Source organism: Chenopodium album, chromosome 2 (genome assembly GCF_948465745.1).
Source record: "Chenopodium album chromosome 2, dcCheAlbu1.1, whole genome shotgun sequence".
NCBI lineage: Eukaryota > Viridiplantae > Streptophyta > Magnoliopsida > Caryophyllales > Amaranthaceae > Chenopodium > Chenopodium album.
In genome coordinates this window covers 60,275,633-60,301,207 of record NC_137835.1, presented here as the reverse complement: position 1 = coordinate 60,301,207, position 25,575 = coordinate 60,275,633, and the positions used below count along the sequence as shown (strand labels likewise).

Sequence of the window (25,575 nt, the reverse complement as noted above, 5' to 3'; positions counted from 1 at the left end):
TTTTACCACTAGTAAGAAAAAATTGATTAAGCATACAAAATAAGAAAGCCCTTCTTCTATAAACATGAAAAGATTCGGAGTAAGGTTTATCAAAATAATGGCAAGCAAATTCTTTCAAATTAACTATGTTACCATCCACTATTTTTGATAGATCTCTGTCTTTTAAATTGAAGAAGCGTTCAAAATCCTTATAATAATATGCATCTATTCTAGGGATTACTACAAGATCCATTGCAGGGAAACCTAAAATAGCACCAAATTCTTCCGGCAAAGGGCTAATTTCATCATACCCTATTCTAAAGCAATGAGTATCTACATCCCAATATTCTAGAGTGGTATGAATAAAATCTGAGTCAAGATCTACCCCTTTGATACCATAAATACCCCCCAAGTGAAACACATCTAATTCTTTTCTTTCTTTGGCGTTAAGAGACCGACACCATTCATGGGTGTAATTGGTAAAATTTTGGGTAACTAGAGACATGATAATATTTTTCTAAAAGCTAAGAAATATTTTATCTGCTGAAATAATGAAGAGAATCGGCTGGCAGGGGGCTATTTATGCACAAAATCGGAGCAGTTTTAATCTGGGAAGGATTCGGGATCAGCGCTCTTTAGCGTCAGACGCTACTATTGGCGCCTGACGCCAGAGCCTGGCGCCAAACGCTAGGTGTAGCGCCTGGCGCTACACCAAAACACGTGGCGCCAGCTGGCGCCAATTTGCCTCATCGTACGCGCTTTCTAAAAACCGCGTTTTAACTTAATTCGAGTCTGCTAACGACTTTACAGTTTCCTTATCTTTTCTAAATATTCATTTATTCCTTTTTTTTTTAATTAATATAGCTATTATATAAATTATATTATTTTTTGGACTTTATTTAGACTAATTTCCAAGTTTTTATAAATCCAATATTTTTTTCGACTTTTCCTTTTTTCTTTTTTGGGGAAGAAAGTCGGATACCCTCCATCAATAACAAAAATGACGGAATTTTTGCGCAAAATTATTTGTCACATTTCCTTACACACACAAACATGCACATAATAATAATTAAAAAAAATGAAAAAAACATGATAAATAAAATAAACTCATAGTAGTATGTATATACAACATATGTCTAAAAAATGAGTCTAACTAAAAGGCAAAGTTATGTACAAAGTCAAATAAATAATAAAAAGCACAGGTATAAGCTACGGCGCCGGGGGACGTAAACCCATCATCGCATAAAACTCCGCTGTACGAGGAGTAACCTCTCCACCAGCCCCGGCTCCAGCTCCAGCATCAACTCCAGTCTCCGCGGGAGGAGGAAAGCTCAACGTAGGACCCGACCACCCAAGATCAACCTGAGGCTGAGGCTGCGGAGGCTGCTGTGATGACAAGCCAACCTCGTACATCCCACCACCTCTAAGAGCCAAGGTAGCCTCTTCCTGGCCTACCGGCGCAGCATGTGCACCCTCAGAGGAGGAACCTGAGCCCTCTACCGCCCGGTACGGGCAGCCTCAGAACAACCGCCCCGACCTCCCGAAGTAGTGCGGCGACATCTCGAGCTAGACCTCGCCGGATCCCTCCGCACCTCATGTCTCGTGCGGGTACGAGAAGGAATGGGCTGACCCTGCAAAAGGAATTAAAATCAGAAACAGGCAAAATAGAAGCGGTAATGCAAAAACATATGAAGGGAAGACTACCTCCTGAATAGCGTCATCCCGACGGCAGGTAGCCACGTTCCTCATCCGGACAAGCTGGCTCCAGAAGGCATCTATGCATCGTGCCATCGCCGAAACCACCTCGCGTGAGAACTGTCAAAGAAATAAGTCAGTAAACATGCGTAATATATATGGACAAAAGTTGCAAGAAAACAAGCTTACCCGAGTCTAGTGGCTAGGAATCGACCGCTCCACGAAGTGCTCGTCCTCAGGAGCCGGAGGAATCATCTCCTCAATCGGCCCATATGTCCCCTGCTAATGGATAGACATACGGGGTGGCACGAACTCAGCAGCGTCGTCCTGACAAGGCAAAGCAAAATCAGTAAAGCATTACTTAGGGGCTACTTAATGAAAGGTAAAAGCTGAAAAATCGTACCGCCACATCCTCAGCTGGTACAGGAACTGGAGCTAACAACGGCAGTAGCTCCTCCGCATAGCATCGCCCATGGATCGTGTAAGATCGCCAAGGGGTACCAGCTCCCTCTAACATGCTCAACAACCTCGTGGCGTTAAACATGTGACGTGGTGGAGGAGAAGGAACGATAAATGTATCGGAGGAATGCTGAATAGCAACCCTCTCTCCAAGATACGCAACCGCTCCATAGGTCCCTAAGAAATAGCGACGCTCAGCAGAATACTGCGCGGCTAACCTAGGGACTGCCAGGTCGTCCCACGGTCGGTTCAGCACCTCGCGCTCCTGCAAAGAATGTCAATCAGGCAAGAATCTATTTAAAACATCTCAAAATGTCAAAAAGACTAGAATCATACCGAGATGATCCAATCTCGGACATATGCAGTGGACATCCCCACACGGCGGCTGCCCCAGGAAGCGCTAACAAGAAACCTGCGCGGCGACAGTCTCGTCGGCGCAGCAGAAGGGAAGTACTCGTAGAACCAGATCTACAAGAAGCTAAGGTTATCAGTAAATGCTAACTAAAATGTAGAGCTAAACTTTATAGGGGATAAGGTTTACCTCTACGACCCTCCAAAAGCTGGACAGAGTAACATTCGACCCAAAGGAACGAAGTCGACACGAGTCCCTCAGCGCTCGAATGAAATCAACATAGGCCAAGCTGGCCCAGTCATAAGTCCCGATCCGGTGTAGATCACGGACGGCAGGAAGGTAGTAAAGCAGCGCCCTACTACCCTTGTCAGGGGAGAACGTCCCTGACAGCAAGATAAGTGCAAAGATGCGCACCCGCTGCTCTCGGGTAGTCGCACCATTGTCAAGAGCCGCTGCTAGAGTCGAGCGGCGAATCCCCCTAGCGCTGAACTGAGTCGACTCTACCTCAGCTCGAGCCCGAATAGCAATCGGACCCAACAACTCCTCGACCTCAGGGGAAAAGACGTAAATCTCGGTGTCGAACGGCAGTGGCACGGAACTAAACTTCAGTCCTGTGATGAGACTGAAGTCGGTAGGAGTGACCATCATCTCACCGAAGGGAAAGTGGAAAGTGTTGGTGGTGTCCCAAAAGAACTCCACCAGAGCACGAACTACATGATGACCCCCGCAAGAGGCAACCATTGCCTCGGAGGTCTCAAACAACACATTAAGACAGCAAGACTCCCATAGAAGTCTCGTCTGATCATCTCTGGCGATGTACATCTTGTACAGATCGCCTAAGCCGTCACAGCCGGAACCATGACAGCGCGTCCTCCCGACAGTGATGCCCCGTCTCACCCTCTTAGAAATGTGGTGGACGGGAGAAAAGTACAAGGTCCGCTCATCCCACTTGGGGAGTCGACCAAGCGAAGTGGACGACTCGGCATCGTCCTCTATGGGCTCATGCTCCCGTCGAACGTCTCGGGACCGTGAACCGGAACCTCGCTGTCTAGCCATGCTACATTGTGCAAAATTATCATAAATTAAGGTTTTATAGTATCTAAGGTTTGCCTAGCCGCATGATACTATGTTCGCAAAAAAAAAAAAAAAAAAAAAAAAAAACAGAGTACGTAGTACTAAAACAGAGCACAAATTCAAATTGAGCATAACGGCATTTTTCAATCAATCAAAAAATTTCTTGCAATACTATAGTAATTATTGTGACAAATTGGACAAGAGTTGATAGCAAAAACATCAAGAACGAGCCACATTGCATTCCCGACCTTAAGAGGTTCAACAATGGCAATTTGTTCATTTCTTCACCAAATTGAGTCAAACAAGTCTCAAATTACTCCCAAGGAAATAAATATATAAACATAATCAAGCAATTTCATGGCATAAAATTTGACAAGCAAAGAGAATTAAGCATTTTAAGTTTCGAATTTTCAAGAAATTCGAGAATAAACACATGCAAAATTCATGAAACCCGGCGTGAGTTTGAAGAAATCTTACATAGATCGGAAAATGGATGGAATAAGCTTTGATTTGCAACAAATTTGAGCGAATTTGGTTGAGAAACGAGCAAGAACGAAGAAAATGAAGTTATGAGATTTTTCGAAGCCAAAATGCGAAGAACAGCAGAAAAAATGAAGAAGAGAAGGGTATTTAAGGAAAACCCGACTCTAGCGCCAAGCGCTAGACCTTGGCGTCAGCAAATAGGCTTGGCGCCTGGCGTTAACTCCAGCGTCTGGCGCTACAGCCAGTTAAGTGGCGTTGACGTTATTTTAGTGGCGCCAGAATGTTCAGCCCCTCAGTACGGTTGTTCTAACCTTTTGCAATATATTTTGGGTTCCTTGGTACGCCAGTTAGTCCCTCTAAGCAATTTGACAAGGTTTTTAGTAATCGGCCTGATGAAAGATCGTCTCACTTAGCTTAAAGCGCCTAAACATTGGCTCATCGCAAAAGGCACCGACATACTGGTTCATTTGCAAAAGGCACCGACGTATTGGTTCATCCATTAGCAAAATACACCGACATACAGGTTCAAAGCAGTAAAAGCACCTACGTACAGGCATAGCGGAGGCAAAGTTCAAGCGAACTTTTAAAGATCGACAAGCGGAGATTCTCGGTAATTTCCTTTGGAAAATTATCGCAACAAATGAGGATACCTTCAAGCGAGGATATCTTCGACATCGTTCCCTAGATTGTGGAGAGTTGTCAAAAACAACTGAAGGTGATTTTAAGCGAAGTTGTCTTCGATCATGTTCCCTTAAACGTGGAAGATGGTCACAAAGCGGAAGAGGATCGTTTCAAGCGAAATAATCTTCGATATTGGAGACAGTTACAAGCGTAGCAGTTTTCAAGCGAGATGGCATTCTCTTAGCAGGAGGTCATCAAAACAGTAAAGCGGCAGCAAATTGGTTACTTTCAGAGACATGTGCTCGACGGTGCAAGATACGCATTTCTGAACTCTTTTATCTATTTAACTAACGCTAGTTTGCAGGTATCGGCGTTACAAGAGTGATTTAAGATCGCAGAACGTTCTAAATCATTCTCCGTCCCTATCGATACTTTGACTTTTGTTTTCGAAACTTGCGTTTCTCCAAACTCAGTCAAAGTGGGGGCTTCTGTAGACACCCATTTGTGTATCCCCAAAACCAAATCCAATGATGAGTACCTTTCACGTCGAATCATAATCGAATGAAGTGAAAGTGTGGAAAGTTTAGTGTTGCGGATAGTTTTAATTTCTTTTCTCTTCTCTCTATTTTTGAAAACCTATTTTAAGAAAACAGCCAATATAGTTTGGTTGGTCCATGATATGGGTCCAATAATAGTGTAGCTGGATAGGGCTTGAAAAGAGCTTTCCAGCGATATATTATAAGCCCAATTCCGATGAATATTGAGGAAGTTATGGCCAAATTACTGAACTGGGCCTGGTTTGAGCCTTATATGCGGCCCAATGATCTAGGGGAGGGCCTAATATAGATTTATCATTCCTAATGCAATTAGGAATGGTTCTAGTCTTCTAGATTCTTCTAGAAGGTTCTTTTCATTCCTAATTTAATTAGCATTAATAAATTGACTTTTGTTGACTTTTTAGAGTTTTAATCAGAATAAAAGAACGTTTTTGAGGGAAATACGATTTTATCCTCATGTACGACAATTTCTATCTGATTTTAAGAAAACGCTCGATTTCTCAGTTAGCGCCAAACGCCAGCTGTAGCGCCTGACGCTACGCTTGGCGCCTGGCGCTAAGGTCAGCGTTTGGCGCTAATCTGGCTTTTTGCGTCAGAACTCTGTTTTCGATGTTTTATCTTTTTTGGCTGATTTTCTCTATAAATAGCTTCCTAAAAACTTCGTTTTCATTCACCAACTCTCATCAAGATTTTCTTGATTACTCTCTCTCTCTCTTTTCTAAACTAGCCTTCTCTCAAATATAAAAATTCCTCATACATTAGCACTAGACACACCTAGCCATATTCGAAGTTGCCTTCGCCCTAGACGTGAAAGGTTTAATTTCTGAGGGTTTGACCCCAAATATCTCTTTCTATTATTATTTAATTGTTGTTTATTATTTTCCTTGAAGTTACTAACGTGTGTATTTTGTTATTAGAAAGAGGTACGAGGCGTCCAAGTAAGTACTTTAGTGATTTTTAATTGATGTTATGATATAGAGTTCATGTTTAGGTTGTTATTATGATATTCCTAGTATCATGTCTAGGGTAAATTTAATACTAAGTATGATTGTTATGATGCCTTTTATGTTCTTCCTAATTTTTATGATTGTTAGTATCATGTTAGGGCAAAATTTATGATTTTTATTGTTTAGTGACATGCTAGGGTTTGTTATTAATCTTGTTAGTATCATGCCTAGGATCTTGCTATTATTATGCTTTAACATGATTACTGATTATATTTATTACAATGATTATTTATTGTGTATGATTATTATTATTATTATTAATTGTGATTATGTTTCTTAATTATTCATTTATTGCTTGATCACGCCTTTTATGCATGTTTAAAGGGAATTTGATACTTGTAATCACGCTTAATAAGATAATTAATAATCTTGTTTAGGGTTAATTTGATTATTATTCAAGTGATCGCCAATAATAGATTTATTTGTGCATTATATTCAACCAACATAGATAAACATGTTTAGGGTTAATCATATTTATTGCATGTTAGTCAGAAAGCGCACATGAATACGATCAGAATAAAGTAGAGGCCTATTATTAGGGCAGGTTCAATCTCTTTTAGGTTGGATTTGTACCTTCATCCCCGAACCCTATTTGGTTTAAGACCTTATGGAGTTGACGATCTCTTGGATCGTTAAGGGGTGTAACCTTCACCTCGTGAACGGTTTACAAGTTCCTAAAAAACTTGTTGGCGACTCTTTTGCTCTATCTTCTTTCCCTTTGGACGCCACCGTACTTTAGTGTATGATCACAGTGGGGTTCAAACTAGGGGTTAACGCTTGAAATATTCCCTACATAACCCAAATATATTTTCCTAAAAAAAAGTTAATCCAAAAAAATAAGTATTAGCATGGTTATGGTTATAATTGGTAATAATACATAAACCAAATATTTCTCATATATACAGTATATAGTATTTAAAAATTCATTTTATTTTGTAAAAAAAAATAAATAGAATGACGGGGCCCACAAATAGGGGGGCCCTAAGCTGTCGCTCAAGGTGCTCCCCCTAATAGACGGCCCTGCTCGGAAACCCATAACCACCGACGTCCCTCCCTTCTCCCCAAAATCACAACCAACCACCCTAAAAATATGAAGAAAAATAACTTAAATTTGGAAAGTATTACCTCCTTGTCACTAATTTGGGATTTATTTGGTCAAATTTGACCATGTAAACTCTAGATCTAGAGTTTTCATAAATAAATTTGATCATAAAAACCTCAACTTTAAGCTTTAATGGAAGAGGAAGCGACGACGACAACTTTAATCAAGGAAGAAGCGGCGGCGACGACTTAATGAAGGAGGAAGTGGCGGCGACGACTTTAATGGAGGAGGAAGTGGCAGTGACCCGATCTTATGGTGGTGGTGGTGTGGTTGTTGTGAGAGAAAAGAGAGAAAATTGGTGGTGAGGTTAGCTTGTTAGAGATGAGTGAGAAAATAAGGTGGTGGTTGTTAGAGAAAAGAGAGTGTAGGTGAGGGTGGTTTAAGAGAGAGGACAGAGAAAAGATGGTGGTGTGGGTGGTGGATGAGGAATTTTAAAGGGAGGAAAGTTAGGCATTTGTAAATGCATAACATTGATTAAAATATTATTAAAACACATGATAGAGAGAGAAAAGTGGAGAGAGATAGGAAGAGAAAGGTCTGTAGGTGGACCCCATCTATTTTTTGGTCGGATTGTATCACGTGATGGGGGACCACATGTTGATTGTTCCGCTGAAAGTTTATATGATACCATTGAATCCTCAGTGGTACTATTTATGCATAAATTTTGTAAAACTGAATGCATATATAATACCATTATGTGCACATATAGTATCACTTTATATTTAGTGGTACCATTTGATCATCCAATGATACCAGAATATGCATTCGTTTGTACATATGTATAATTACATGAATACCCCTTATTATGCATTTGTAAATGCCTAACTTTCCTCCATTTCTAGTTCCTCAGTGGCGGATATGGTTGTAAATTGGATTGAAGTAAGGGTCTTTTAGTAAATTTACTCAAAAAATTTACTATATAAGGAAAATTTTTTTGTTGCACATAACTTGTAACATCCCAAAATGGCAATAGTTGCACATAATACGTAACGGAGGAAGTATTTTTTTTTACATATTTCCTCTCACTAGTCGTTGGAGCACGCGCGATGCGCGTGCCCCCTCGACGGCAAGATAAGTAAAATTCGTGGTTATGTTTGGTTTTGTGATATTCGTGGTTGTGTTCGGGTTTTGCAGTAGCAATAATACATGAATATACAAGGAGTAGTGATAAAGTTTCTACAGGAAAATATTTATAGAACAACAATTGTAAAAGTAAAAAAGTTATCTAGAATTTGTTAGAATATATAGTTTTTTAAAAAACTATACTATTATTTTAGAATGCACTATGGGTTTTTTTTTATTGAGTAGCTCAATCATTTTCAAATATCTCCATCTTAAAATGATTATGATAATTAGGATGCACTATGGATTTTTTATTGGGTTTTTTTTACCGAGTAGCTCAATAATTTTCAAATTATTTTGCTCTATAATTATTTCACTCTTTTAATTTTTCTTTTTTTTTTTTTTTTTTTTTGAAAATTTATTAGCTGCATTTGTTCTCCCAATCCATATCCCCCGATTTCTTTACCTTTCCCATCTTTTCTCTATATTTCTCTCTTTCTTGCGGCCTCCTAATCTCTTTAATTTCTTTCCCAATCCCTTTCTGTGTCTCTAGGCCCCTTTATCTCTTATCGTTTCTTCTTTAAAACCTTCTCACCCTCTTATGGTCCTCTTTATCTTTCTTTCTTCCTCTTAGGCCCACTTTCTTTTTCTTTCTCTTTTCTCTTAACTTCTCTCTCATGTCCTTTGTTTCTTTCACTCTCTATGAGACCTCTTCTCTCGCGTCCTCCCTTTCTCTCTCTCTCTCAGCCCTCTTTGTCTCTTTTTCGGTCCGCGTTCTCTCTCGACCCTTCTATTTCCCTACTCCTTCCCTCTCTCATCCTCTCCCCCTCCCCACTGCCCCTTTCTGTTCTCTTATCCTCTCTTCACATAATGTCTTTATTTATGTATTTTTTGATATTATGTGGCTTATTTCTCCTTTGTATTGTGTGTTTTTATATATTATTAAGGTGATTTTGAAATATAAATAGATGAACAAAATAAAGGGTTTCAATGTCTATGGAAAGAAGCATGGTATATGCAAACTAAAGGAAATATTACGCAAGAATCCAACGCATTCTACCTTAAGGTTGAATATATTTTCTAAATATGTTATCAATCAAATTGACTTTGTAGACAAATTATCACATTATTATTGGTTTTTTATCACATCAAATTGACAATTAATTGACCATCTTTTTCTCTTCCTCCCTCCCTCCCTCCTTTCCCTTCCTAGCTTGTGATTTTCAAAATTTATAACTCTTTATTTGCATTCCTGCCGTTCTCAATCATTCTCCTCTCTCTTTCCATGTTTTGTTACATTGTACCACTTAGGTTTTCCAAATTATAAAGTCTATTTGAAAAATATTGTTTTTCTTTTCAAATTAAAAATTCTTTTCAAGAAGTGTTGTATATCTTTAATTTATTCGGTTAAATAGAATATTGTGGCTGCACATAACATTTTTAAAAGTTTATACTTAACTTGATACGTAAGTATGTAACGTTCATGCAAATGAAGGAGCATAGAAAAAAAGTATGAGCTAGTAATCTAAAGTTCTCATATACATTAGAGCCATTACCGTCACGCTATCTCAACACGTAGTTGCAGTTTACATGGTGTGTCATAACCATTAGAATTAACGATCAAGTGCGGAGTATATATTAAAACAAACATTAAATTAATAACCGGCAACAAGAAAGATTATCATACACAACAATAACAATAACAATAACAATAACAATAATAATAATAATAAGATTTTACAATGTAAATTATCACTCTTACACATCAATAAGCAGAGAGTAGTACAATGACCTTTGATTATCTAAGGAAATTGAAGCTACATTGTTTGTATACATATACTGTATAAGTGTACATTGTTTCTACATAATACTATAGATGCATCTTACAATTAAACTACTGACTCACTTTAGTTAAAACACCCTCTTGTCCGTATATATGTTTCACATCACCTTTTGTCTGCTTTCCAAACCTAAAGTCCCAAAATGATTTCAACAAGGCTTCAAAGTCGGGTGTTCGGAGTTCATCTATTGATGTCATACTTGGTGGGTTAATTGATTTCTTCCTTGGTGTCGAGCGAGTTGACTCATCCACCTGCTGAAGCAAGAAGAATTAAGGATAGATATAGATTTATAGGTATACTACAGTTTAAATTACTTATGACTTCTTCACAGTTTCAGATAATCAACAATCAACTGAGTACGTCTCATAGAAAGTAGTGACTTGATAACTAAAATTCCTTTAAGACATCGACTTTCAAGTCGGAAATTGCTACTCTAAAAATGTTGGACATGAAGTATAATAAATCTATTGAAGTTGTTAATTGTTATGGTAAATTCACAACTTAGGAATTGTACCAATATAGTATAATTTGGTTTACAATATATCAATGTCAAATCATTCAATAGGACAATGATCTTTTAGTAATGCTACAAATAATTTACATTGCTGCAATCAATCCCATGACACGAACGTCTAAACGACATCACTTTTCCTTTCTTAGCAGATTGCTGCAATCAATCCCATGACATGGACATCACTTATACACTAATTTACTATCCTATGATGCCCAGAGTCTGGGAAGTAAACTCTCCACCACAAAAGTTCCAAAATCAAAATCATACATGCATCAACAGATAACATACCAATTAAGCAACGAACCTATTACAATGCAGAATGTAAAGGAAAAAAAACTCACAATTAAACTGAGCACTACATGAAGCAACCGTAGATCCTCCGGTATATGCAGGGAGCACTCGGTACAGATTTACCTATCAAAAGATCAAAAATAAATCAACACCTTTGTACAAAAATGTTCGGTAAGTTCAATAGAAGCTGGGACCCAATAATTGCAACTTGCTTAACATTGCACAAAATTTAAGAGAAGATCAATAGCATGGACAAACATTACAAATATACAAGGAAGTTGAGAGGAGACACAAGATTAATCTTGACAACATAACTCTCACTGAATTTTGGTAAAAGTACATAATAATATCAATTAAGTTTGCTGCAATGCCATATACGAAGTATGTTAACAAGACCGCTATTCCCAAACTTATTCACAAAAAAATCTATCACCACCCTTCTTTAACTCCAAGCACCAACAATTATATAACTCACAACTGTACAAATCATTAAGAGCGCAATCATTGGAGCAAAAAAATCTAATGCAAATTAAGCTCCAATTCACTTCTTATATAATAACCATGAAATTCATATAACCCTATACCATCCATTAAAGAGGCTAAATAATATTACATTCAATAAAATAGCACCATGACATGTGAAATAGCCAAATCATAATGATAGCATAACCAAATTCCTCCCCTAACCAAAGAAACTACACAAGAGTAAATACTCCAGGTAGCTCAAATAAGATAATAAACAATATGGGAAGTTCAATAACTAAAAACACCCTGTCAAAAAAAGGAAAAAAAAAAAACCTCTAAACAAGAATCAGTTTCTTTTATATTATTAAACCAATCCAAGTCCTCGATCTAAAGGCTAAAGCTATACAAGGCATTTGAAGCAAAAACAGTATAAACAATCTTCACAAGGATAACAATCAATTCAATTCTTATTCTACCCTTACAAAGTGTCATGATGCAGCAGTTTGAGGTTAAGAAAATTCTTCAATACCTTTTATGTACCATCATGTCTATATTAAGTCACAAACAAATGCACACCAACAATCAAAATAGAGAATTGCTACTGAATTAATGTACAAATACAAAGCACTCATCAAAACTGAGAATGAAGGGAAATTTTAACCCAGCCAAAAAATCAACCTACCCCATAAAATATAATTATCAATAATCTATTACATTACGGTTTATAGAACAATAGGATAAAACATACTGAATTTAAGAGAGCAAGTTGAATATACTGAGTTGCTGACTCAATAATTTTTAAAGATATATAAAAACACATTACCTCGCTAGCTAATATATACGAATTTAAGAGAGAAAATCGAAATTTGATGATATATATAAACACATTACCTTGCTAGCTCCATCAATGTAGGAAAAGCTCCGAAGGTCATTCAATGGAAGGAACTCAAACATATATCTGTAATTATAAGAGATAAAAGAACAAAATTTCAGGAAAAATCTAAAACCAAAAATAATTTAGAAAAAAAATATATATATAATTAGCCACCCAAACCCCAACCTCCCAGGCTCCCACACACCCAAAGTCGCAACAATCAGCTACACCCATTTCTCAACCACACTGCCGCCATATGACCACTTTTGGATCAAAGTACACAAATAAATTCATTTATTCCCTCAACATAGAAATCCAACAATACTAAATAAAACCCCAAATCCCAGAATTCAAATTCAACAGACTAAACATCCCAAAAAACCTGAGAAATGGACTAAACATAAATAAACAAAGAAAGATACCTGCCAGAGAATGAAAGGATACTGAAAATTGAAGGCATTGGAGGATTGAGGAACGCACTTTCCTGGAAGCAACAAAATCTATAAGAAAGCGGCGCTTAGAAGTAAACTTCGTAAGAAAGCAGGTTAGTAGACATTTAGCTTACCTCCCCCAGAGAGTTTCACAATGTCTTCTTCTCGTTAGGGAATTGGGTTGTTGTCATCATACTCAATCCACTTTCCTGGAAGCAACAAAATCTATAAGAATTGAAAAATCTAGAATAATACTTCGTATCAGAGATAGCTTAAACATATGTTTTTCTACCACTAACCATTATCTTGCTTCACCCAACCAACATAGTGCCCTGAATAAGCACTTCTACCCTTGTGAGTTAACACAACAACTAAATCATAAACTCCAGTCAAGTGCATCTCCTTCTCAGATAAAATAGCTGCAAAGATAGATTAGCATACATTAAGCATGGTTTGATACCAACCTTTAGAGTAAAAAAAAAAAAAAAATCCCATACAAAAATGTAATTTACATTATGAAAATATTGGATCTCCTATTAAAACTACTCTATTTACATACGGTTTGAAATTTTAAGAAAGTTTAGATTGATTCCCCGCACTCCGCTTAAATTAACATTTATTATAATAGAATTTGTATTTACTCAAATTTTTTGGCTTCAATTCAATCCAAAATCAATCTCAACATGCAATTAACAATCTTCCAAAAAAAAAAAAGAAAGATAACAAGTAAGCTATTCATATTAAAGGCTAGATGAAAACTGAACCAATTAGAACAAGAAAGAGAAACGGGAGATAGAATTGTACATGTAGATCAACAATTTGTTACAAATCAGACAATAATGCTACTAACACAATAAAAAATCAACCCAAAAAATGATAAATCACACGAATTCAACCCGAAAAAACCACCAAACAATCAAAGAAGGCACTAAATTTCAACCCAGAAAACGAAAAGAAATAGAACAAATAAACCCTTAAAAAATCGAAAAAAAAACGAACAAATAAACCCAAAAAAACAAAAACAAATTGATCAAATAAACCCCATTGAAAACAAAACGATTAATCAGAAATACACCCACAAAGATTCAACCAAAAAAATTCGAAAACATATCAAAAATAACAGGAATATATATGCAAAAAATCCACGACAATCGAATAAGTAAAGCCCAAAAATTTGAAACTAAATTGAGAAAGAGAAACGAGATCGGACCTGATGAATGTGACGAGATCGGAAAATCAAAGCACCTTCATCGAAAGGACAATCGTTGGTCTTGAGTTGCAGAAGTTTCTTTCTCTAGGTTTCTCTCTCCTTGTTTCCCCTAAATACTCTAACCCATTTTCCTTCAGACAGAGGGGAAAGAAGGTGAGGAAGTCGGTGAGAAAGCAAGCCAAGTAAGTCGGTGGGAAGAAGGGGCATAATTGGCAATTCAGTAATGTTGGGGCAAGGTAGGAAACAACTGGCAGCAAGGGCAAATTTGGCATTTCATTTAATTCAGGGGCGTCTATGTAATAGCACGCAAAAGAACTATTCACAAGCTACAGTGAATTCTTTTGCACTTTTATAATGGGTATAGATTAATACTACTAACAATTATAATTGTGACAAAAGGTCAAATAGAGATGGCTTCCTAGGCATGACTAGTTGCTTTGAGTGGAATCCATAAAAAAGAGAAATACTAAAATGAATAATCTATGTTACTTACTAAAGGGAACACCCTTTTTTGTTTGGGAATTTTCCCATTCCAAAAATACCCTTTAAATAAAACCAATAAAAAAATTGTCATCATAAAAATAAAAAAAGCTTTATTACTCCGTATTATTTAACAATTTTTTCTCCCTCTACAATCTATAACCCTTATAAACATGCAAACGTATTTACTGTAGCTGGTGAATAGTACCTTGTGGTGCTATTACAGCCTTGCCCCCAACATTTATGAATTGCCCATTCTGCCCCTTATTCCTATTGTTTGTTGCCTTCTGCTCTCCAACCGACTTAGGCCCCGTTCTTTAGAGCTGCTTTGCTCTTCTCTGCTCTGCTGAAATCTGCTTTGCTCTGCTCTGCTCTGCTTCAATCTGCTCTGCTCTGCCCTGCTCTGCTATACTTAAAATTAATACTTAATATTAAATTATTATAATAATAATTAATATTTAATAATAATAATAATAAATAATTAATATTAAATATTTTATAATAATAATTAATATTTTATAATAATAATAATAATAAATAATTAATATTTAATAATAATAAATAATTAATATTTAATTATAATAATAATTAATACTTAATAATAATAATAACAATAATTAATTATTGATATTTAATAAAAAAATAAAAAAAATAATAAATAATTATTAATATTTAATAATAATAATAATAATAAATTATTAATAATTATTAATAACAATAATAATTAATATTTAATAATAATAATAATAGTAATAATAATAGTAATTATACTAATAGTAATAATAATACTTATAACTAATAATATTAATTATAATAAAGATAATTTATTTTTATAATAGCAATTAATATTAAGATAATAACAAATATTTAAAGATAATACTAATCATTAATTTTTAATAATAATAATAATTAAATAATATTTAATAATAATTATAATAAATATAATAATAATTAATATTTAACTTTTAAAATTTAATGATTATAATAATAATGCGATAATATTAGTAGTAGTAGTAGTAGTAGTAATAATAATAATAATAATAATAATAATAATAATAATAATAATAATAATAATAATAATAATAATAATAATAATAATAATAATAATAATAAAATAATAATAATAATAATAATAATAATAATAATAATAATAATAATAAAAAAATAATTAATATTTAATAATAATAATAATAATAATAATAATAGTAATAGTAGTAGTAGTAGTAATAATAATAATAATAATAATAATAATAATAATAATAATAATAATAATAATAATAATAATAATAATAATAATGATGATGGTAATAATAGTAATATCTGCTCGGCTCGGCTGAAATCTGCTCTGCTCTGCTCTACTTTGCTTTGCTCTGCTGAAATCTGCTCTACTCTGCTCTGCCCAGAAGCTCAAAAGAACAGGGCCTTACACTCTCACCCTTACTTGGCCTTCACTCTCTCACCGACTTCCTCACCTTCTTTCCTCACCTTCTTCCTCCTCTGTATTTTCATCTCAGAAGGAAAAAGGGGAAACAAAGAGAGAGAAACCTAGAGAGAGAAACTTCAGCAACTCAAGACCAACAATCATCCCTTTCGACGATTTTTCGAGTCTGAGGTTGTGGATGTTTTTTCGATCGTCACATTCATCAGGTTTCTCTTTCTCGATATAGTTTTAAATTTTTAGACTTTACCTGTTCGATTGCCATGGATTTTTTTCATACATGTTCTATGTTTTCGAATTTTTTGGGTCGAATCTTTGTGGGAGTATTTGTTCGAAATCGTTTCGTTTTTAATGGGGTTTATTTGATCGATTTGTTTTCGATGTTTTTGGGTTTATTTGTTCGATTTTTTAAGGGTTTGTTTGTTCTATTTATTTTCGTTTTTGGGTTGAATTTTAGTGCCTTCTTTGATTGTGTGGTGGTTTTTTTGGGTTGAATTTGAGTGATTTATCGTTTTTTCAGGTTGAATTTTTTTTTTTTTATTATTGTTAGTAGTCTTATTGTCTGATTTGTCACAGAATTGTTGATCTCCAGGTACAATTATACTCTCCTTTCTCTTTCTTGTTCAAATTGGTTCAATTTTCATCTAACCTTTAGTATGAATGTTGACTGTGTTTTTTTTTTTTTTTGTTTATTTCTCCTTTTTTTTCTCCTTTCTTTTCTCATCCTCCAGTTTCTCTGTTTTCTTTCTAAAATAGGCAGAAGGAGTAAGACGGAGCAAGGTTTGCTGGATTCGATTTTGAGGTGAAGAAACTCATATATTATTGCATGGTCGATTTGTTTTTTATTTATTTATTTAATTTCTAGAATGTAATAATTTATTTATGATCTGTGTGTTGTGGTTTGTGTGTTGTTGTTGATGTTTTTTTGTGTTTTGTGGAATTGATGGAATTTTAATTTGATTGATTGAGAGACAAGCTTAGTTGATGTTAGGCTATTTTTCTATCAAATCTGATTTTTGTCAAATAAATTGGTGAGAGTTTTGAGTGGTAATTTTACACATTGATGAAGTGTTTTGTTGTTCAAGAATTTTAGGTAATGCTTAAATTAAGCATTTGTGTGTCAAATAGCTATGTGTAGCTAAAGGCACTGCTATTTCTTGGGTATTATTGTATGGTAGACCTATTTTTGGTCCATTTGCTCATATTATAAGTGGATTAGAGCAGCACATAGTATTGTCGGGATGTGAGTCATGTGACCGTAAAATGAAACCAAGTTAGTTGTTGAAGGTTATGTTCATTTACAAATGAGAAGTTTAATTACTATAGATAATTAATATCCTTTAGGTAGTTTTTGAAAATTTTGAACCTTTCTCACGTTTATGCTTAGTGTGTGCCCTTCCCCAATTGTTAAGTTATTCATCAAGTATAGAAAATCAATCATTTCTTATATTTTTGTCGGGCTTGTGTAAGTGAATAAGTTCTTCTTTGAAAATTTTGGCAAAGTGCTCTAATATGTATTATTGGGTTTTTGTCCTATTTTACCCTTGCTAAGTGATTCTGGGAGGTAACCTTGCTAAGTCACTATATGATATTTTGTTTGGACTTGTTGCACATTATGAAGATATCATTGGATGCTGGGATTGTTTAGGCGCGTTGGTGGTATGCCTCAACTCTTGGCTCATAGAAATGCTCTATATAGTATAGAACATAGGTGTTTTGTGATGCCTATTTTGATCAAGGAAGAGTATGCAGGTTAATTTCCGAGTGTAGAAGTTTATTGGATACAAGGGTGTATGTATAAGTCATAATGGTGAAGCGGTGAACTGCTCTATTACTTTACCCATTTGCCCTATTTGGCTTGGTACCCCATCCTCCCCTACTTCTTCCCAATACGCTATGGCCCTGCAACTTATCATCTCTATCACTATATAGTCTATGTTTTTACATATCTGTTTGAACCCTTTTAATTATCATTCATCTATGCATGCATTCAATTATTGTTGTTGGTCTGCAATTTACTAAAGAACTTTGATTAAATACAGTTTTGTTCTACCGAGTACCAATTTTTTCCTTTTATTTCCTTTTATTTTTTTAAATGTCTGTGGTGTGTTATGTATAGTTTATTTAAGAAAATTATGTGTTGTTTGAATGATTATCTGCAGGGAGGCGACAGGAAAGATGTTTTTTTTTTTACCAAGCTGATGACCAGAACTACATACCACGAGCATTACTTATTGATTTGGAGCCTAGATTAATTAAAAAAAAAAAGATTTTGATGCTTATAACTATTCGACCATACTGATGGTCAGATGACATACATAATTGTAAAGGAGAAAAACAATGTTACTTTATACGAGTATTTTTTTCATTTACATGATTTAGTTGCTCGAAGAACACATTGTAATTTTGTATTAATCTCTCTGCTGTGACTTTCTGAATTCACTGCTCAAAAGTTTACAAGCAGTTGCTTAGCATATGTGTGTCTGACTGTCTGTAGTCATTCCTGGCACAAAGCTAAGCTTCTTTTTGGTTTTGCAGAAGCACTGGAAACCCTTTCAATACCACTGTTCTTCCACCACCTCCAGCAGGATCCCCAACTTTAGCGCCAGCAACAAATGCATCTTTACTTGGACAGCCTTCTCAACAAACACGCAAGCAGCCAGAGGATAGCCCATCAGCTCCCGGAACATCAAGTTCGTCAAATTCAACAAAGTACATAAAGCCAATAGTTAGTGTTGCTATTGTTGTGTTGCTTCTTTTAGCTATTGTGCTTGGAGTTTGGTTTGGTGTTGCAAAATGGTGCAAGCGAAGGCAAACAGGTGATGAATTTACCAAGGGGAATGTAAAACCTGTATATGAAGGCAAAGGAGAAAAACCTAAATATAATGAGTCTTTACCTCAAAAACATAATCAAGCTTCTAAAGGTGAGCAATGCTTGGATTTTTGTTTTGTTTTGAGAGAATGAGTGGTGACCTTTTCAGCCTCCTTTTGAACCATTCTAACATGATCATCTATCTCTTGTTTGTCCAGCATTCCAGGAGGTACCTTTTAAGACCCCAAACGTGAGGGATGTAGAACAGAATCATGTACATATGTCGAATATAATACGGGTTTTGAGGAATCGAATGCTATATAACCTATCTTACACATTATAATAAGTTTAGTTTGGCATATAATTAAAGAAATGAGTATGCCTTACAACCGTAAAGTTGGAGCTTTAGATCAATCCCTTTAAGACCATGGTAGAGAATCCTTAATCCCCATGACTAATAAAGTGTGTAGCCCAAGGTTAGTAGGCAATATATTATATCTCGCTACTCACTAGGTAGAGCCTGGTTCATACAATCATGAAAATGTTTTCGTTGCCGATCATGGAGGGGGTGCTGGAAACAATAGGGCCAGTGGATACCACTAGGTATGTCCCTCATGTAAAATGTCTCATTTTTAATCTATCCTGTACTATTGATTTCAAGCTACTTATTTAAGATTATCATTTTTTTTGGCTTAAATTTATTTCTGGCCCTTTTAAAGTATACTGTCCTATTTTCTTGTAAGAAAGCATTATGGATATACTGTTGTCTTTCGTAAACAAAAATGACATCCTCAATGATCAATTGGGTTGGGTTGGGAACATGATATTTTTCTCATATTCAGGGATATTTTAAAACACATAAAGTGTTTAATCAAAGCTTGAATCTATAATTATCAAAATTGACACCATTACATATCATCTTTTTGAGTGAAGGGTGATTTATATGATTGCCTCTATTACCGAACATAAATGTTCTTAGCTGGTTGGCATACTAAAGGTTAGTCTGAGTGATCAAGAAGCAGATAATTATGGCTTTTGGTACGATTGAACAAGGGGATATGCAAATTAATGTGAATGATGTGGTTTAATGTATTGGTCTCCTGTATGTTGATATTGGATTGGTGCTATATTTGATGTAGACTTTTTGCGCATTCAGGGGAAGAATGTTGAAGAGGACATCATGGACAAGATCGATAGAGAAGCAGATGGAAGTGATAGTATTGAAGGATTTGTTTTATGCCATTCGATTGCTGGAGGAACAGGGTCAGGTTTGATATATTCTAATTGTGCACCTGTAGATTATGTTGCTTTCTTCTGCCTGCTGGATTGTTGATATAGAAGTGGGGATGTTGTATATATTTTTCTAGGTTCCTTTGAAGCTTTAAATATGTATAATTTTGAATGGGAAAAGAATAAGCTCATTAAGGTTTAAGGAAATGGAGTATTGAGCATTGATGTGCCTTAAAGTTGCATGAAGTGTGGCTGGAATTAGATTTATGCTGTGCATGGCATTCTGTGACCTAAACTCATTTGCACCTTTTGGTTCGTATCTGCTGGAAACACTGAATGACCGCTACAATAAAAACTTTGCATAGATAAATCTGGGAGAGAGTTTTGCTGGTTAGATGTCCCCTGCAATGGTCACACTATAAACACTAATATTTTTTTCATCCTTGTTAGAATTCAAGAGGTAGTCTTGGGTTCTTTGTGTGCAAATGTGATGAGGTTTTTCAAGGTCTTTTTTTTCCATTCGTGTTATGGTAGTGTGTGGGATTGCTGTGTGGTGCTTGTGAGTTAGTTTTTGTGGTGTGATCGTTCTTGTGTTCTTCTTCTTGAGTATCATTGTTCTGTGCTTGTTGCTGCTGCAAGGGTTGTTTGTTTTGTTTGGGGCTGCTGTGCTTCCTTCCTAAATTGAGTACTCGTGTGTGTGTTCTTGATATATGGATAACTAATTCAATGGCTCTTACATAGAAACTTGCTACTAAGGTATCTCTTCATTCCCATGGTTTCCTTTATTTAGTTCATTTTAAAATTGAGAATTTGTCAATTCAATTTGATAAGAAATTGGGGGCTTCCGATTTAGTTGAGTTCGTTTGAAATTGAGGGGTTTTCTCGAATCAATTCAAATCGTTTTAAAATTGTAGTTTCTGGTTTAAATCAATTAGTTCATTATTTTGGGGTAGTTTCAATGCAATTTGGTAAAAAAAAAAAAAAATAGGGATTTGATTTCTCTGCATTCTAAAGTTAGGGCTTTATTTATTTATTTAATTAAGATTGTTAAATGTCTAAGTGATTATTTTCTTAATGAAGGTTGCTAGAAAATTAGCTCTGACTAGCGGAGGAGTCAAGAACCCTCGCGTTACCATCTTGGAACTGTTGCTCTTCGGTAAATTTTCATTTAAAAAAAGACGACTCCAATAATTGCTTATTAAAAGATTGTATGATTTCATGATTAAGCTAATTGTTTTAAATTATTTTTAATGATTAAACCTTTATAACACACTCTTGATCCAAAATGGACAGTCATGTATTGCTTTATTATCCGAAGTAAATTATAAGCAGAGTGCTCATCGATCCATTTAATTTCTTCTGTAGTTTATGTAATTGTGAACTTGAAATCCTATATTATACTATTATTAAACTTTATGCTTATGATTAGGGATCAATAAATGTCTGTTAATAGATAAAGTAGTGAGGTATGCTTGCAAAAACAAGAAAACTATCTCAGTATTGATCTAAGCTTGTGACATACTCCGTATATATGATGCCACTATAAGTGTGATATCAAGAATTCCTTTTTTTTTTCAACCGAAATATTTGGTTTTGATTAATTGGAGTTCTGGTTTGACTCTTTCAGGTTAATACTCTAAGGTAGCAACTGCAACTCATTGCATCAAGCATATAGCGATGAAAATTATGACTTCAAGTGCAACAGATCGCTTTTCTTTATCTTGTCGTTCAGGCAAAACAAAATGTGAGCTTCAGAAGAGTTTACAGATATATAGTACAGAGTAATAATATTGAGCTTCGTAGCTTTTTGGCTTGTTATTTTACACATTTTAGATCCATTTTTTACGTCGAGAATTTTCTTAGTAGGCCCGACATTCTATATTCTTTGTAAATTATCATCTGATCGTGTGATATAGCTTGATTTGATTCTTGTCAAACTAGGCGAGTTAATATGTTCTTTTGGATACATGTATAATCTAAGAGTATGATCAATTTGTTTTGTTCCGGATAATTTGGAATGGAAGTTGTTGCATGTTATATTGTTAGCTGGTTGTAGTACATTAAGGTATTAAGCCTTTTGTTTATTTTTTCAATAGTTGTACATCAAGATTTTAAAGGTGAAAACATCCTATTTTATGGGTTTTTAAATAGGAATATTGTAAGATAATTTTAAAACGCATCACTTTTACTTATATTGCCCTAAATAACACTAGCCTTTTTACTCAATAGGTAGAGCATTATGCAAATTAGCGCTTGAATTCCACGATTTTATGTATCTATTATGTGATTATCAAAAATACTTTTATGCTTTGGATATAGGAAGAAGTCCAATCAATTTCTTAATGTGTTTTACTTTGGAGATTGTATGCATATGGTTTCAGTATATATTTACACGTTACATATACTTTTGATGTTTAATATTTTGCTTTTGGGTATTAGCCTATAGCCATGACATTCTATAACCATGCGAGAGAGAGAGAGAGAGAGAGAGAGAGAGAGAGAGAGAGAGAGAGAGGCCATTTAAAAGGAGGGAGACAGAGATCGAGAAAGAGATAGAGAGAGTTTGAGGAAATAAAACAAGTAAGGAGAGAGAAACTTTTTAGAGTGTAGTTAAGGAGATGAAAATATGTTTTAGAAACTTTCAAAACTACTCAAAATTATAAAACATAAATAAAAGAAAATGAAAGCTAAAGGGATGGAAAAACAGAGTGACCAAAAAAAGGGCATAGAAATCGACAATTAGATTTGGACAAACTTCAATTCTTTCACTAAATGATATTCGTTAACAAATGTGATTTTGTGATAATTAGGGAAATGTTAACTAATTTGTAGAACTTTTAGAATAAAACGTTTAACCTTATAGTAGAATTGTGCTATAGATTCACAAGTAACTATTTTTTAAAAATGTCTATTGACCGAACCTCAGAAGTTTGACCAGACCAAGATCAGGGGAGGTTCGACCGAACCTACCCTGTGGTCCGGCCGAACCTTCCCACTGTTCGGTCGGACCATCTCTTTTATTCCAGCTGCTTTGTACGGTTTATTTTAGGCGGTTATTTAGAACGTTTTTATGTAATGGTATTGGATTATCTCATGATCCTAGACAATTAACCGTAGTCTTAAAGAGAGCTAGTGTAGTATTTCTCAAGTTATCTCATTGTATGCAACTTTGGTTCAAGCTTTCCCTTCAATCAAGGAATCAAGCAACTTTGCAAGTTTTCATCTTTCATTTATTGCCTCTTTAGTAATCTCTAATCCTTTCTCTTAGTTTTGTTTATTTACCTCCTAGTTGCTTATTTTTATTTATTTTTTGTGGATTAATCTATCTTTGTTATTTTCATTGTTTTTGATCATGTTTGATTTCATGCTTCTTGTGTTTAGTATTAGTTTTGCTATCATGTTTATTCCCCCTTTTCTAGGCTAATCTCTTAGCTAGGGGAAGGGGGTGTGAAATATGCATTAAATGATGGATGAATGATGATAGTTGGATTGATTACATGCCTTAAATTGATGAGAGACATGATTTTTAATGGCTTGAGATTATTGTTGCACTTTATTTGATTGCCTTCTAGTTTAAATGCATGAAAATGATTTGAACTAGATTAAGATCACCTGTATTTTAATGATTGCATGAGAATGAGTTGTTAAAATGGAGTTTCATGTATTGTGCTTCTTTATTCTCTTGATTTGCTTGTGTCTAATAGGTTGCATGAGAATGATCCTAACTAGCATAGACTTCTTTCATTGATTTGCCTAGACTATTGCATGAGAATGAATTGTTTAGGTAGAATCTTGTGTTCTTTGGCATGTTCATCATGATAACTATCATTGTTCCCCTCTTTCTAATCATGTTTGACACCCCCGAACCCCTAGCGTCGTTCTCTCTTGGTTTTAATCATCTTTATCTTGTTTGTTTATAGTTCTAGTGTTTACAATCCAAAAAACCAACAAAAATACACCCTTTCTTACTCTTGCTTAGTAATTGTGATGTTGAATGAGTGTGCTTCCTCAGTGGATCGACCCTTTACTTGCCACTAACTAGTTTAGTGTAAAGTTAGGCTTTATAAATTGTTAATTTGATTTAGGGAGTAGTTTAACGACCTATCTTATCCCTATCAAATTTTGGCGCCGTTGCCGGGGAAGCGGCTTGTTTAGCGTCTATTATTGCTTTTGTTAGAGTCATTTTGATTTCTTTTCTTTTTGTTTTTTTTGTTTTATCATCCTTGTCATTGCTAATTGTTTTCTTAGCTTTGGTGAATGCTTAGGAGGTCTTAAGGAGCACCCTCACATCAAATTGACCACGAAATCAACCGAACCTTGAGACAAGTCCGTAGGCTTCATCAAGACGAGGGAAGAGGTTTTGGTGATATAGTTGATAGTGAGAGTGATACTTACTCTTCAAGTTCACCACACGAATCAATGGTGGGACAAGAGAATGATGTTTTGTTTCGTGAGTTCGGAAATCCGGAGGATTATGAGCTCACGGGAGGGATTTTGCTACCCGTCACGGAAACGAACTTCTCAATCCATCCACAATATACTCGAATGGTCCAATCGGAGCAATTTTCCGGAAGTGCAAGTGAGGACCCTATTGAACATTTTGACCGATTCCTTAAATTGTGCGCAATGATGCAAACCAATGAAGTGAGTCAAGATTACATTCGTATGCACCTTTTCCGGCAATATCTCACCGGACGAGAAAAGAAATGGCTAAAATAAGTAAAGCCTAACTCTCTCACAACATGGAGGGAGGTTGTAAAGGCGTTCTTGAAGTGCTTTATCTCCGAAGTGAAGACCGCCGAAATGAGAAGGAAAATTGCATCATTTGAGCAAGAGGCCGATGAAAGTCTTGGTGAAGCATGGGAGAGATTCAAAGAGTTGGTGCAAGCATGTGCCCACCATGAGTACAATCAAGGGTTTCTCATGGGTTTTTCTACGACGGATTGGAGCCCATGTCAAGAGCCAATTTGGATGCGGGGGCGGGTGGTCAATTAATCAAGATCCCTCAAAATCAAGTTGAAGCCACAATAGAAGAGGTAGCAAAGAATTACTCTTGGGGGGGCCGAAGAAGAAACGCTCCAAAGAGAGGTAGTATTTACGAATTGGAGAAAGTTGATCAATTACAACATCAAATTGATCAACTAACAAAAGGGCTTTCCAAATTGAGCACGAGTGTGAATGCAAGTTCAAGTGGTGGAGCAAGCTCTTCTCAAGTTCACTCTTTCTCTTGTTAAAATTGTGGAGGAACGAACCATGATACATCCTATTGTGGAGGTTTAAGCCCCGAACATGTAGCGGCATACAACACAAGGCAAGAGGGATTTAGAGGAAGCGGCGGTGGAGTAGCTTGGAGACAACCACCACCCGGGTTTGTACCTCAACCTCAACAATGGAACCAACAAGCTCAACCTTCCTATAACTCTAATCCTCAATATCAAAATCCACCTCCATCTCAACCCCAAAACCCAAGAGGAAGCTATCCAAGGAACAACCAATACAACAATCAAACCCAAGCACCTCAAAGAAACCATCAAGAACAAGCACCTCAAGCGGAGCTAACTCAAACTCAACTCCTCTAAGCCATGCATGCGCAAATGC

General features: G+C 35.6%; 2 long non-coding RNA genes and 1 other non-coding gene across 6 annotated transcripts; 1 reads left to right on the top strand and 2 right to left on the bottom strand.

Moving 5' to 3' along the window:
* Positions 1 to 11,100: 11,100 nt before the first annotated feature.
* On the bottom strand, positions 11,101 to 14,173 carry LOC145599122 (uncharacterized). 2 transcript variants are annotated; one of them, XR_014103698.1, is made up of 5 exons: positions 14,018 to 14,173; positions 13,107 to 13,226; positions 12,942 to 13,016; positions 12,799 to 12,860; positions 11,101 to 11,160 (listed from the first exon to the last, which is right to left on the bottom strand). It is a non-coding gene; the product is annotated as an uncharacterized LOC145599122 (long non-coding RNA). The 2 variants fall into 2 exon arrangements; XR_014103697.1 differs by lacking the exon at positions 11,101 to 11,160 and having other exon boundaries at positions 12,545 to 12,860.
* Positions 14,174 to 17,959: 3,786 nt separating this feature from the next.
* On the top strand, positions 17,960 to 21,736 carry LOC145586185 (uncharacterized). Of its 3 annotated transcripts, XR_014100821.1 has the most exons (4): positions 17,960 to 18,859; positions 18,966 to 19,350; positions 19,904 to 20,015; positions 21,605 to 21,736. It is a non-coding gene; the product is annotated as an uncharacterized LOC145586185 (long non-coding RNA). The 3 variants fall into 3 exon arrangements; XR_014100822.1 differs by having other exon boundaries at positions 17,960 to 19,350; positions 19,904 to 20,010; XR_014100818.1 differs by having other exon boundaries at positions 17,960 to 19,350.
* Positions 21,737 to 24,777: 3,041 nt separating this feature from the next.
* Positions 24,778 to 24,885, bottom strand: LOC145607507 (small nucleolar RNA R71). The gene has a single exon (XR_014105573.1). It is a non-coding gene; the product is annotated as a small nucleolar RNA R71 (small nucleolar RNA).
* Between the last annotated feature and the right edge of the window lie 690 nt (positions 24,886 to 25,575).